The sequence below is a fragment of the Rana temporaria genome, unplaced genomic scaffold, assembly GCF_905171775.1.
Source record: "Rana temporaria unplaced genomic scaffold, aRanTem1.1, whole genome shotgun sequence".
NCBI classification, from domain to species: Eukaryota; Metazoa; Chordata; class Amphibia; order Anura; family Ranidae; genus Rana; species Rana temporaria.
Window position 1 is genome coordinate 97805 of NW_024404550.1, and position 13331 is coordinate 111135.

The 13331-nt window shown below is 46.5% G+C and overlaps 1 non-coding gene across 1 annotated transcript; it reads right to left on the bottom strand.

Moving 5' to 3' along the window:
• Positions 1-12462: 12462 nt before the first annotated feature.
• On the bottom strand, positions 12463-12534 carry TRNAR-UCU. Its single transcript has one exon. It is a non-coding gene; the product is annotated as a tRNA-Arg (tRNA).
• Between the last annotated feature and the right edge of the window lie 797 nt (positions 12535-13331).

Below are 13331 nucleotides of genomic sequence, written 5' to 3' on the forward strand. Positions count from 1 at the left end.
ACGTGTCTTATTGAACTCTCTTCCGCAAAAAAGTTTTATCCCTATTGTGGGGTCACCAGTACTAGGGTTGTCCAGATACCGATACCAGTATCGGTATCGGGACCGATACTGAGCATTTGCGGGAGTACTCCGCAAATGCCCCCGATGCCAGATCCGATACTAGCGACCCCCCCCCCGCCGCCGTCGCATACCGCAACGCCGCCGCCTAGTTAATCAGCGTGCGGGGAACATTACAGCTTTCATTTGAATAGCTGTCTGTTCCCCGCCGCGCCGCGTATAGGCACTCCCCCTTGCTCGGGATTGGACGGGTGATCTGTCTATCAAAGTGCAGATCACCCGTCCAATCCCGAGCAAGGGGGAGTGTCTATACGTGGCGCGGCGGGGAACAGACAGCTATTCAAATGAAAGCTGTAATGTTCCCCGCACGCTGATTAACTAGGCGGCGGCATCTATGTATGGGGAGACATGGCTGCATATATGGGGGACATGGCTGCATCTGTGGGGGACATGGCTGCATCTGTGGGGCACATGGCTGCATCTGTGGGGGACATGGCTGCATCTGTGGGGGACATGGCTGCATCTGTGGGGGACATGGCTGCATCTGTGGGGGACATGGCTGCATCTGTGGGGGACATGGCTGCATATGTGGGGGACATGGCTGCATATGTGGGGGGACATGGCTGCATATGTGGGGGGACATGGCTGCATATGTGGGGGGACATGGCTGCATCTGTGGGGGACATGGCTGCATCTGTGGGGGACATGGCTGCATTTGTGGGGGACATGGCTGCATTTGTGGGGGACATGGCTGCATTTGTGGGGGACATGGCTGCATTTGTGGGGGACATGGCTGCATATGTGGGGGGACATGGCTGCATATGTGGGGGGACATGGCTGCATATGTGGGGGACATGGCTGCATATGTGGGGGACATGGCTGCATATGTGGGGGACATGGCTGCATATGTGGGGGACATGGCTGCATATGTGGGGGACATGGCTGCATCTGTGGGGGACATGGCTGCATTCGTGGGGGACATGGCTGCATATGTGGGGGGACATGGCTGCATATGGTGGGGTACATGGCTGCATCTGTGGGGGACATGGCTGCATCTGTGGGGGACATCGCTGCATTCGTGGGGGACATGGCTGCATATGTGGGGGGACATGGCTGCATATGTGGGGGGACATGGCTGCATCTGTGGGGGACATGGCTGCATCTGTGGGGGACATCGCTGCATTCGTGGGGGACATGGCTGTATTTGGGGACACATTTAAAAAAAATTGGTATTCGGTATCGGCGAGTACTTGAAAAAAAGTATCGGTACTTGTACTCGGTCCTAAAAAAATGGTATCGGGACAACCCTAACCAGTACGGTATCTTCTCTGATTCAAATCTCTCACAAAGGTAACGTGTTTTTTTTTAGTGTTGGACAGAGTGGAGAGGGGTTAGACCCCCTGTCATTTTTTATTGCTGTCTGTGTCCCCGTTAGGAAGATTCAGCCTCTCTATTTCTCCTGTTTACCATTGTCAGTAAAAGTGAGAGTAAAAGAAATTCCCAAATTTTGTGTTGTCACCAGAAAAATAATAGAGGGGGAAATTTCCAATGGGGACACCAGTTCTGGTGACCTTGGGGGCCCCAAGGAATGCCCTTAATTTTCCAGAGATTTCTTCTCACTTCCGGTTTGGCTATGGGACAGAAAGTGAAGGGAAATCTCTGCAATTGGGACACAAGAGGGCAAAAAAACAAAAAATAAATCCAATGGGTTATATACCTCTCATACTCTATCCAAAATGAAAACAAGTTTTGCCTATAGTTCCACTTTGCTGTGGACTTGTGGTCAGGCCATGGACAGTCCACTATTTACATATTACTAACAAGCAGAAAATAGGCCATAAAACACGACCTCACTGATCTCTGGAGCTGCAGGTACTGCGGAACAGTTCATCCTTAAAGTGGATGTAAACCCTCACATATACCCAGTGAGGTGAACAGCCTCAGATGTATATCTATATATCTCTACATGTATAGCCACCCCCATCAAATCATTCCCCGTGGCTATTACCTTTTGTACCACCGCCCCCTCCCTTTAGAATGTAAGCCCACGAGCCGGGCCCTCCCACCCCTTCTGCATTGAACTGTAATTGTGCTGTCCCCCCTCTACATTGTAAAGTGCTGCGTAAACTGTTGGTGCCATATAAATAGTGTATAATAATAATATCTGCTGTCTAAGAGTCGGTTCACACTGCAGCGGCACGACTTCGGGGGCGACTTGGCAAGGCGTCCTGAAGACGACTTCAGAGGCGACTTGCAAAAAACTTCTGTATATAAGTCAATGCAAGTCGCCCCAAGTCGCCCCCAAAGTCGTACAAGAACCTTTTTCTAAGTCCGAGCTGGCCTGGGGCCCCAAGCAGGGCCCTTGCTGCGCTTCCTATACATGCTGCAGCCGTCTGAGCACTCTATAGAGAGCCTCAGGCGGCTGCACTACTGCTGCCTCTCTAGTCACTTCTTCCCCTTCCCTGTAACGTGGCCAAGCTCCTCTTCCTTCCTCCTGTCACTCCGGCCGTGTACCGCGCTGTTCAGGAAATTCAGTTTCCTGTTCCTGGCCGGACTGACAGGAAATGCACACTTCCTTTCAGTCCGGCCGGGAACAGGAAACTGAATCTCCGGTTGTGCGGTACAGTAGGGAGGGAGGAGGGGGGGAGTTAAAAGAACATAGAGAGGGAGGGGGGGTAAAAAGAACATAGGGAGGGAGGGGGAGTAAAAAGAACATGGGGGGGAATAAAAAAAAAACCCGGGGGGGGGGGGGGGGTAAAAAGAACATAGGGAGGGGAGTAAGAAGGACACAGGGAGGGGGAATACAAAGACGTAAAAATACATAAACTGTATCGCTATGCTGTGGTTTCTGAAGGCTTTGCGTGCGGGGGGGGGTTGGGGGGCCTCAATGTCCATTTTGCTTGGGGCCCCAAAATTCCTTCAAACGGCCACAGAATGGGACGCGACTCGTCAGGTGGCTGAGCCGCCTGACGAGTCGCCACAGTGTGAACCGGCTCTTACCCTTTCTACACTCTTTGAAAAGTGCAAATCATGTTAGAAATCTTTTTCTATCTCTTTCAGCAGTGGTGGGGAGTTTGGCATGTGAGACCGGATTGGAGGAAAGGCGCACCCCCCCTCCCCCTCCATATAGGCAGAGGAAGGAAGGAACATGCAGAGCTGTAGTCTGAATAGACAAGCTCCCTGCTTATCTCCCTCTAAGCTCCTCCCCCACACAGATTTTCAGCTCATGTTATCTGTGTCGGAGAACTTGTCAGAAGTTATCAGAGGAACGAAGCACCAGAGAGAAACGGCACTTGTCTGATTGGTAATCTGTCTGCTTTTCACATAACAACCAATCAGATTTTATTTTATTTTTTTATTGTCCAATAATTTTTAAAAACATAATGCCTGAAATCTGATTGGCTGATAAGGGCAACTTTCCTTGCAGCCATCTGAGACCCAAAGTAAATGTTACTTTCCATGTTATAGGCCACAATCAATCACCATCAGACCCCCGAGCAATGAGGAGGATGACGCAGATCACATTTTATTTTATGAGGAGATCAGAGATAATATTTGTTAGTTATCTCTATTAGTGATGTCATGGTGATGTCATAGTATTGCTGTCATCGGCCCCATTGACTTTGGTGGGAATGTGTAAAAACATATGATACACACATTTTTAGGGCCAAAAAACACACAATTTTACCCCACAGATGCTTCTGGTGGCACATCACTCCTAAACTACGAGAACAACGCACCTCAAAATGACTTCCATGGGCTATGGTTGGGGTTAGGGGTTAGGGGGTTAGGGTTTCTCATTGAAGAATATGGCTAGGACTCAGGAATTGGAACAGGGACCTCCCCAAAGGTCAGAAGGTGGGTTCCCAAAGGTCACAGGGTGTGGCTGACCGACCCCCACCAAAGTGTGCCGCCTACACCAACTAAGTCGGGGAAAGAGTTTGTTCACGTGTGAATGGGGCTTACAATGATAATGTGTGACGGTATAAAGGAGGACGCCTCTCAGATCACGGTATAAAGGAGGACGCCTCTCAGATCACGGTATAAAGGAGGACGCCTCTCAGATCACGGTATAAAGGAGGACGCCTCTCAGATCACGGTATAAAGGAGGACGCCTCTCAGATCCACGGTATAAAGGAGGACGCCCCTCAGATCACGGTATAAAGGAGGACGCCTCTAAGATCACGGTATAAAGGAGGACGCCTCTCAGATCCACGGTATAAAGGAGGACGCCTCTCAGATCACGGTATAAAGGAGGACGCCCCTCAGATCACGGTATAAAGGAGGACGCCTCTAAGATCACGGTAGAAAGGAGGACGCCTCTCAGATCACGGTAGAAAGGAGGACGCCTCTCAGATCCACAATCCTAAAGTCCCATTCATACCTGAGTTGAGCGTCTTTGGTCATTTGTTGGGTTATTTTTGTGGTTGCGTAGGTGTTCCTGCACATGTTTCAGGTTTGATACACCTTTCTCATCTATTATAATGTTTCATATATTCCTAATAGAGTCGACTTTACCGTTTTTGGATGAGTTTTATACCATTGTTCTTATGCCGCGTACACAAGGTCGGAATTTCCGACAACAGATGTTCGATGTGCGCTTGTCGGAAAATCCGACCGCGTGTAGGCTCCATCGGACATTTGCTGTCGGAATTTTTCGACAACAAATGTTTGAGAGCCGGTTCATCATTTTTCCGACAACAAAAGTTCTTGTCGGAAATTCCAGTTGTCTGTAGTCCAGGCCTCAAGAAATTGTGACCAGAGGAAGCTAAGGGCTGCAGAAGGCCGCAAAGCCGCGGCCTCAATTACCAGCCGGCACGATCGCGGCGGGGCCGCCGGTAATTGAGGCCGCTGCTTTGTGGCCTTCACAGAAGGAAGCTGAGGCCTGCAGAAGGTCGCAAAGCCGCGGCCTCAATTACCGGCCGGCGCGGTAAAAGCAAATAACGGAAAAAACGAAATTCTAAAAATTTGGAAAATTTCGGAAAATTCGGAAATGAAAAAATTCGGAAGTACGAAAAAAAATTAATTCGAAAATGTGGGATTTCGGAATTTCTAAAATTCTAAAATTAAAAAAATTGAAAATTCCACAATTTCGTAAAATTGAAAGTTCAGATTTTTTTAAAATTTTCGAATTTTCTTTTTTTTCGGGTTTGTGAATTTTTCAATTTCGAATATACGAATTTTCGAATTTTTTATTTTTTGAATTCTTCATTTTTGAATTTTCGAAATTTCGAAAATGAAAAATTAGAAAAAAAAATTCATTTTCGAAATTTCGAAAATTCAAAAATGAAAAATTCAAAAATTCGTATATTCAAAATTTCGAAAATGAAAAATTCACAAACCCGCGGCCTCAATTGCTGGATTATTATCTGATAGATTTTAGAATCTTTTCTATTTCTTCTCTTTATAGTGTATTATACATCCCATATCATATAAAGAATGTGTCAGTAAATCTCGGTGATGGTTGATATATCTGTATAAATGCACCAATAAAAATATCACGAGAGATTGCTGTGATGTTTGATGCTCGGTGGCAATTGATGGTCAGGAGGAGGTAAAAGAGATAAAGAGGGGCAATGGAAACTATTCAGAGAGAAATTTAAATAAAAAACTTTTTTTACTCCTCGGGGGAGAAAACCTAAAAGGCGATTTGCTTCCAGAATTTTGGCAAAAAATTGAAATTTCAGACCAAATTTACTGAAATTAACAAATCAATCTTACTAAAAAAAAACGAAAAAAAAATGGTAACTTCACATATTATACAGAACATTATAGTAGAAATGGAACTGTGTCCTGATTGGCTGAATAAAGTTATTGAGGAACCTTCACAGCCAGTGAAAATTATTTGCTTAACCACTTAAGCCCCGGACCAATATGCTGCTACATGACCCAAGGGTTTTTTACAATTCGGCACTGCGTCGCTTTAACAGACAATTGCGCGGTCGTGCCACGTGACTCCCAAACAAAATTGGCGTCCTTTTTCCCCCACAAATAGAGCTTTATTTTGGTGGTATTTGATCACCTCTGCGGTTTTTATTTTTTGCGCTATAAACAAAAATAGAGCGACAATTTTGAAAAAAATTCAATATTTTTTACTTTTTGCTGTAATAAATATCCCCCAAAAACATATATAAAAAAAAAATTTCCCTCAGTTTAGGGCGATACGTATTCTTCTACATATTTTTGGTAAAAAAAAATCGCAATAAGCGTTTAGCGATTGGTTTGCGCAAAATGTATAGCGTTTACAAAATAGGGGATAGTTTTATTGCATTTTTATAAAAAAAATTTTTTTTACTACTAATGGCGGCGATCAGCGATTTTTTTCGTGACTGCGACATTATGGCGGACACTTCGGACAATTTTGACACATTTTTGGGACCATTGTCATTTTCACAGCAAAAAATGCATTTAAATTGCATTCTTTATTGTGAAAATGACAGTTGCAGTTTGGGAGTTAACCACAGGGGGGCGCTGTAGGAGTTAGGGTTCACCTAGTGTGTGTTTACAACTGTAGGGGGGTGTGGCTGTAGGACTGACGTCATCGATCGAGTCTCCCTATATAAGGGATCACTCGATCGATGCGCCGCCACAGTGAAGCACTGGGAAGCCGTGTTTACATACGTCTCTCCCCGTTCTTCAGCTCCGGGGAGCGATCGCGAGGGGGCGGCTAGAAACGAATAGCCGCGCCGTCGTCCCGGATCGCTCCCCGAGGGAATCCGTCCGCCGCATGTAGCGGGGGGGTCCCGATCGGACCCCCCACCCGCGTCTAGGCAGGGACGTACAGGTACGTTGATGTGCCATTCTGCCGACGTATATCTACATGAGGCGGTCGGGAAGTGGTTAATAATGTATCAGATTTTTTTCCACTATTGAACCCAATATTGGGGGGTACAAAGGCATGTTATTTTTATCAGTATCGCTACCCGCAGGGGAGTATACTATAGGACAGGGCTCAAAACATAAAGTCCTGAACTACTAGCCAGGCGTCCAGACAGGGCCGCCATCAGGAATTAGGGGCCCCTTACACCGCTTCAGGCATGGGCCCTCCTGGAGCAGAGAACTGGGGGGGGGGGGCCTTTACCAATAAAAGAAGAAATAAAGAGAAATCTTAAAAAATGGGGGGGGGGGTGCCATCCGGGGCCCTGGGGACCTCTGGGCCCTTTAATAAAAATAAAAAAATATATATATTATTTTTTTTAAAGGGGGTTGCCATCTGGGGCCCTGGGGACCTCTGGGCCCTTAATAAATAAATATATATATATATATATATATACACAATTTTTTATTTTTTTTTTATAATAATAAATTACAAAAAAAGGGGGGTTGCGATCCGGGACCTCTGGGCCCTTTAATAATAATAATAATAATAAAAAAAAAAAAAAAGAAACCTGTGGGCCCTTTAATAAAAATAAAATAAAAAAAATATATAAAAAATAAAATAAACATTTATAAAAATAAAAAAAAAAATTAAAAAAGGGGGTTGCCATCCAGGGCCCTGGGGACCTCTGAGCCCTTTAAGAAAAAATAAATATATATATATATATATATAATATATATATATATATATATATATATATATATATATATATATATATATATATATATATATAAAAAAACAAAAATACAAAAAAATTATAAAAAAGGGGGATTGCCATCCGGGGCCCTCTGGGCCCTTTAATAACAATATATATAATATATATATATATATATATTATTATTAAAGGGCCCAGAGGGCCCCGGATGGCAACCCCCCTTTTTTTTATAAATTTTTTGTATTTTTTTTATTTTATTTTTTTATTGTGAGGATAGGACCTTGTGCTGGGTGAGAAATGGCTATTTTACGCCAGATTCTGTAAAGAAACACATGTTAATTGGTCAGCTGTGTTTTGGGTTTTTAAAGGCTGATCTGAGCAGCATTTAGGGCCCCACCCCACAGACAGGAGGTCTGTGCTAAGGAGTCAGGTGAGCTCCCAAAAGCTCTGTGAGAGAAGACAGAGGCCCGGATTCAAGAAGCAATTGCGCCTGTGTAACCATAGTTACACAGCACAATTGCTTACTTGCGCCGGCGTAACGAATGCTCCTGATTCAGGAACCTCGTTACGCCGACTGCAGCCTAAGATATGCGTGGCATAAGGCTCTTATGCCCGCATATCTTAGGCTGCATTCTTGCGGTGGCCGCTAGGGGGCGCTCCCGTTGTGCTCAGCGTATAGTATGCAAATTGCATACTAACGCCAATTCACAACGTTACGCGAGCCCTGCGTACGCAGTTTACGTCGTTTCCGTATGGCGGTTTTCGCGTAAGGCTGCCTTTGCTATTAGCAGGGGCAGCCAATGTTATGTATACCCGTCGTTCACGCGTCGCCAAATTTAAAATTTACGTAGTTTGCGTAAGTGATTCTTGAATGGCGCTGGACGCCAATCACGTTCACTTGGAATCAAATGACGTCCTTGCGACGTCATTTGCCGCAATGCACGTCGGGAAAGTCGGGAACGCGCCTAATTTAAATGATTCCCGCCCCCTACGGGATCATTTAAATTGCGTGCTCTAGCGCCGGGCAATTTTGCCGGCGCGCCCGCGCAATTCCGCGCAATTCACGGAGCCTCCGTAAATAATGCGCAGATCTCTTTGAATCCAGGCCAGTGTGATAAACCATTGCCCGGTTTGCAGCGATGGGAAGGTCAAATCGCAAACAGAAAGCGATATTTGTGGGGAAAAAAGTGCGCCAATTTTGTTTGGGAGCCACGTCGCACGACCGCGCAATTGTCAGTTAAAGCGACGCAGTGCCGAATTGTAAAAACACCTTGGGTCTTTAGGCAGCATATTGGTCCGGGGCTTAAGTGGTTAAGAAGGAACTGTGTGATAAACCATTGCCCTGTTTGCAGCGATGGGAAGGTCAAATCGCGATATTTGCTGAAATGAGAGACAGGACTTTGTGGCTGGAGGGTTTGTTGCCGACAGAACAAGCCCCAGACTCTGCAAAAAGCACTTGGCTGCGCTGGACCAAGCCAAAGTCAAAGTTCATGCTGTTGCCCCTGGCAACGCTGGTGTAGGTCGGCCAGCTGTCAAGGTGAAAAGTTTTGAAAGCCAGGTGTGCAGTGAGAGGGGGCATGAAGTGTCCAAATGCCCTTTGTCCCAGGCTTCAGCAAAGCAAAGGTATGAGAAGCCTGCGCTGAATGTAAAGAGTGAGCAGATGGGTGCAGTTGCCCATAGCAACGCCTATGGTGTCAGGTCAGTGGACCGCTGAGAACTCCATCCCGACAGTCACATGGGGGAGGGGGAAACACGAGGATTTGGGGGGTTCCTCTGATAAAGGTCCAGGCCGACTTTGCCGCATTGAGGGGCCAATGGGCGGGGCCACGTATTGTAAGATCTTGTATAATATATACAGAGGGTGTTTCCCCCTCCCCCGTGTGACTGTAGGGAGGGAGTTCTTAGGGTCATAGTCACCATTCTTCTTCCTCCAATCACGGCGAGTCGAGCTGATGACAAAGAGGTGAATTTTGGTGTCATCTGACCTCAGAACTTTCTCCCGATCTTCTCTGACCTCACAACTTTCTCCCGATCTCCTCTGACCTCAGAACTTCCTCCCGATCTTCTCTGACCTCAGAACTTTCTCCCGATCTTCTCTGACCTCAGAACTTTCCCCCGATCTTCTCTGACCTCAGAACTTTCTCCCGATCTTCTCTGACCTCAGAACTTTCCCCCGATCTTCTCTGACCTCAGAACTTTCTCCCGATCTTCTCTGACCTCAGAACTTTCTCCCGATCTTCTCTGACCTCAGAACTTTCCCCCGATCTTCTCTGACCTCAGAACTTCCTCCCGATCTCCTCTGACCTCAGAACTTTCTCCCGATCTTCTCTGACCTCAGAACTTTCTCCCGATCTTCTCTGACCTCAGAACTTTCTCCCGATCTTCTCTGACCTCAGAACTTTCTCCCGATCTTCTCTGACCTCAGAACTTTCTCCCGATCTTCTCTGACCTCAGAACTTTCTCCCGATCTTCTCTGACCTCAGAACTTTCTCCCGATCTTCTCTGACCTCAGAACTTTCTCCCGATCTTCTCTGACCTCAGAACTTTCTCCCGATCTTCTCTGACCTCAGAACTTTCTCCCGATCTTCTCTGACCTCAGAACTTCCTCCCGATCTTCTCTGACCTCAGAACTTCCTCCCGATCTTCTCTGACCTCAGAACTTTCTCCCGATCTTCTCTGACCTCAGAACTTTCCCCCGATCTCCTCTGACCTCAGAACTTTCTCCCGATCTCCTCTGACCTCAGAACTTTCTCCCGATCTTCTCTGACCTCAGAACTTTCTCCCGATCTTCTCTGACCTCAGAACTTTCCCCCGATCTTCTCTGACCTCAGAACTTTCTCCCGATCTTCTCTGACCTCAGAACTTTCTCCCGATCTTCTCTGACCTCAGAACTTTCTCCCGATCTTCTCTGACCTCAGAACTTTCTCCCGATCTTCTCTGACCTCAGAACTTTCTCCCGATCTTCTCTGACCTCAGAACTTTCTCCCGATCTTCTCTGACCTCAGAACTTTCCCCCGATCTTCTCTGACCTCAGAACTTTCCCCCGATCTTCTCTGACCTCAGAACTTTCTCCCGATCTTCTCTGACCTCAGAATTTTCTCCCGATCTTCTCTGACCTCAGAACTTTCTCCAGATCTTCTCTGACTTCAGAACTTTCTCCCGATCTTCTCCGACCTCAGAACTTTCTCCCGATCTTCTCCGACCTCAGAACTTTCTCCCGATCTTCTCCGACCTCAGAACTTTCTCCCGATCTTCTCTGACCTCAGAACTTTCTCCCGATCTTCTCTGACCTCAGAACTTTCTCCCGATCTTCTCTCAATCATTTAGACAATCATTGGGAGACTTCAGACGTTCTCTACTTGTGTCTTCCTGAGGGGGGGGGGGGACTGAACAATTCAGAGAAGATCGGGAGAAAGTTCTGAGGGGAAACATGAGGATTTGGGGGGTTCCTCGGATAAAGGTCCAGGCCGACTTTCCCGCATTGAGGGGCCAATGGGCGGGGCCACGTAGTGTAAGATCTTGGAGGAGAACCTCCTTCCCTCAGACAGAACACTGAAGATGGGTCATGGACGGGTCTTCCAGCATGACAATCACCCAAAACATACCGCCAAGGCAACAAAGGAGGGGCTCAAGAAGAAGCACATGAAGGTGATGGAGTGGCCTAGCCGGTCTCCAGACCTTAATCCTATAGAAAATGTATGGAGGAGCTGAACCTTCGAGTCACCAAGAAACCTTCAGGATTTAGAGAAGATCTGTAAAGAAGAGAAAATCCCACCTGAGATATGTGGAGACCTGATCACCAACTACAAGAAACGTCTGACCTCTGTGCTTCCCAACAAGGGACCTCCCCCAACTACTAAGGACCCTCCCCCAACTACTAAGGAACCTCCCCCCACTACTAAGGAACCTCCCCCAACTACTAAGGAACCTCCCCCCAACTACTAAGGAACCTTCCCCAACTACTAAGGAACCTCCCCCAACTACAAGAAACGTCTGACCTCTGTGCTTCCCAACAAGGAACCTCCCCCAACTACCAAGGAACCTCCCCCAACTACTAAGGAACCTCCCCCAACTACAAGAAACGTCTGACCTCTGTGCTTCCCAACATGGAACCTCCCCCAACTACTAAGCATCCTCCCCCAACTACTAAGGATCCTCCCCCAACTACTAAGGAACCTCCCCCAACTACTAAGGAACCTCCCCCAACTACAAGAAACGTCTGACCTCTGTGCTTCCCAACATGGAACCTCCCCCAACTACTAAGGAACCTCCCCCAACTACTAAGGAACCTCCCCCAACTACTAAGGAACCTCCCCCAACTACTAAGGGACCTCCCCCAACTACAAGAAACGTCTGACCTCTGTGCTTCCAAACATGGAACCTCCCCCAACTACTAAGGAACCTCCCCCAACTACTAAGGAACCTCCCCCAACTACTAAGGGGGTCAAATACTTATTCTCCTCCATTTATAACATTTGTATCATGTGATCTCTCTGTAGTTTTGGTTGATCTTCTGTCTCTATCATATAAAATACATCTATGAGAGGAATTACAGACCCTTCATTTCTATGTAACAATCTGCAGGGGAGACGACCGGTATTTCCCCTCCCCCTCTGTATATAGTACATAGCCGGCCTTTCTTCAGCCAAGCTGTGAAGGAGAGCCTAGAAAATACCTGAAAAGGAGGCGATTGCTCCACCTGCTGGCTGACAATGAGAATACAGAACAATCACACCTACCTGCAAGAAATCTATTCTAAGCCGTGTAATAATAAAATCCACACAAATCCCGACATTCACTTCAGTTTACATTTTATTCCATCGCTAATCTACACTCCACATTTCATTCCAGGTGAGGAAGCCATCTTGGCGACTGCATTGGCCGGGGATCGAACCCGAGTCATCTGCTTAGAAAGCAGCTGTGCTAACCACTACACCACCAACGCAAAAAGTTTTTTTTTTTTTTTATTATAACATTTTTTATTGTTGTTTGCATATATAAAGTACAAAAAGTAGTACACCAAGTTGCATAGACTTAACATAGTACATACACAAGCATACATTTTTCCCCTCCCCCTATCTCTGTATCATTATAATTAAGTGAAAAAGCCTCTTAAATTCCAAATTGTCTTCCCTTATGTCTGGTATCGGTATCTGGACAACCCTAGTTTCAACCCAAGATTTGACAGTGGGTTGAGTTTGGGCCTGCCACCTCCACGCTATTAACTTCCTTGCCTGGAAGAGGCATCTCAGCACCACCTCAAGGGTCCCAGCAGGCACTCTATCCTCATCAATACTACCTAATAGGCATGTCTTAGACTCAGCTTCCAAATTCGTTTTAAAAGTTTTATTTATTATGTCTATCACCTCCTCCCAGTATCTGAATAGCTTGGGGCATTTCCACATCATGTGAATGAGATTGCCTGTCGCTCTGCACCTTGGACATTCGTCAGTACTTCTCCACCCAAGATTGAACATTCTCCTGGGGGTATAGTATACTCTATGCAGGAGGAACAAGTGTGATACTTTCTGAGATGGAGAGATCGAGACCAATACCCCCCTCCTCAAGATTGCACTCCACTGTTCCGTGGACATTTGCCCTAAGTCTCTCTCCCACCCTATCCTGCTCTTAATGGGGCCTGCCCTACTTATTGTTTTGGCTCCTATTCTGGAATACAATTCGGAGATCAGGCCTTTAGTTGTTTTTGAAGAGGTTATTTTCAGGAGGGTAGGAGCCGAGGAC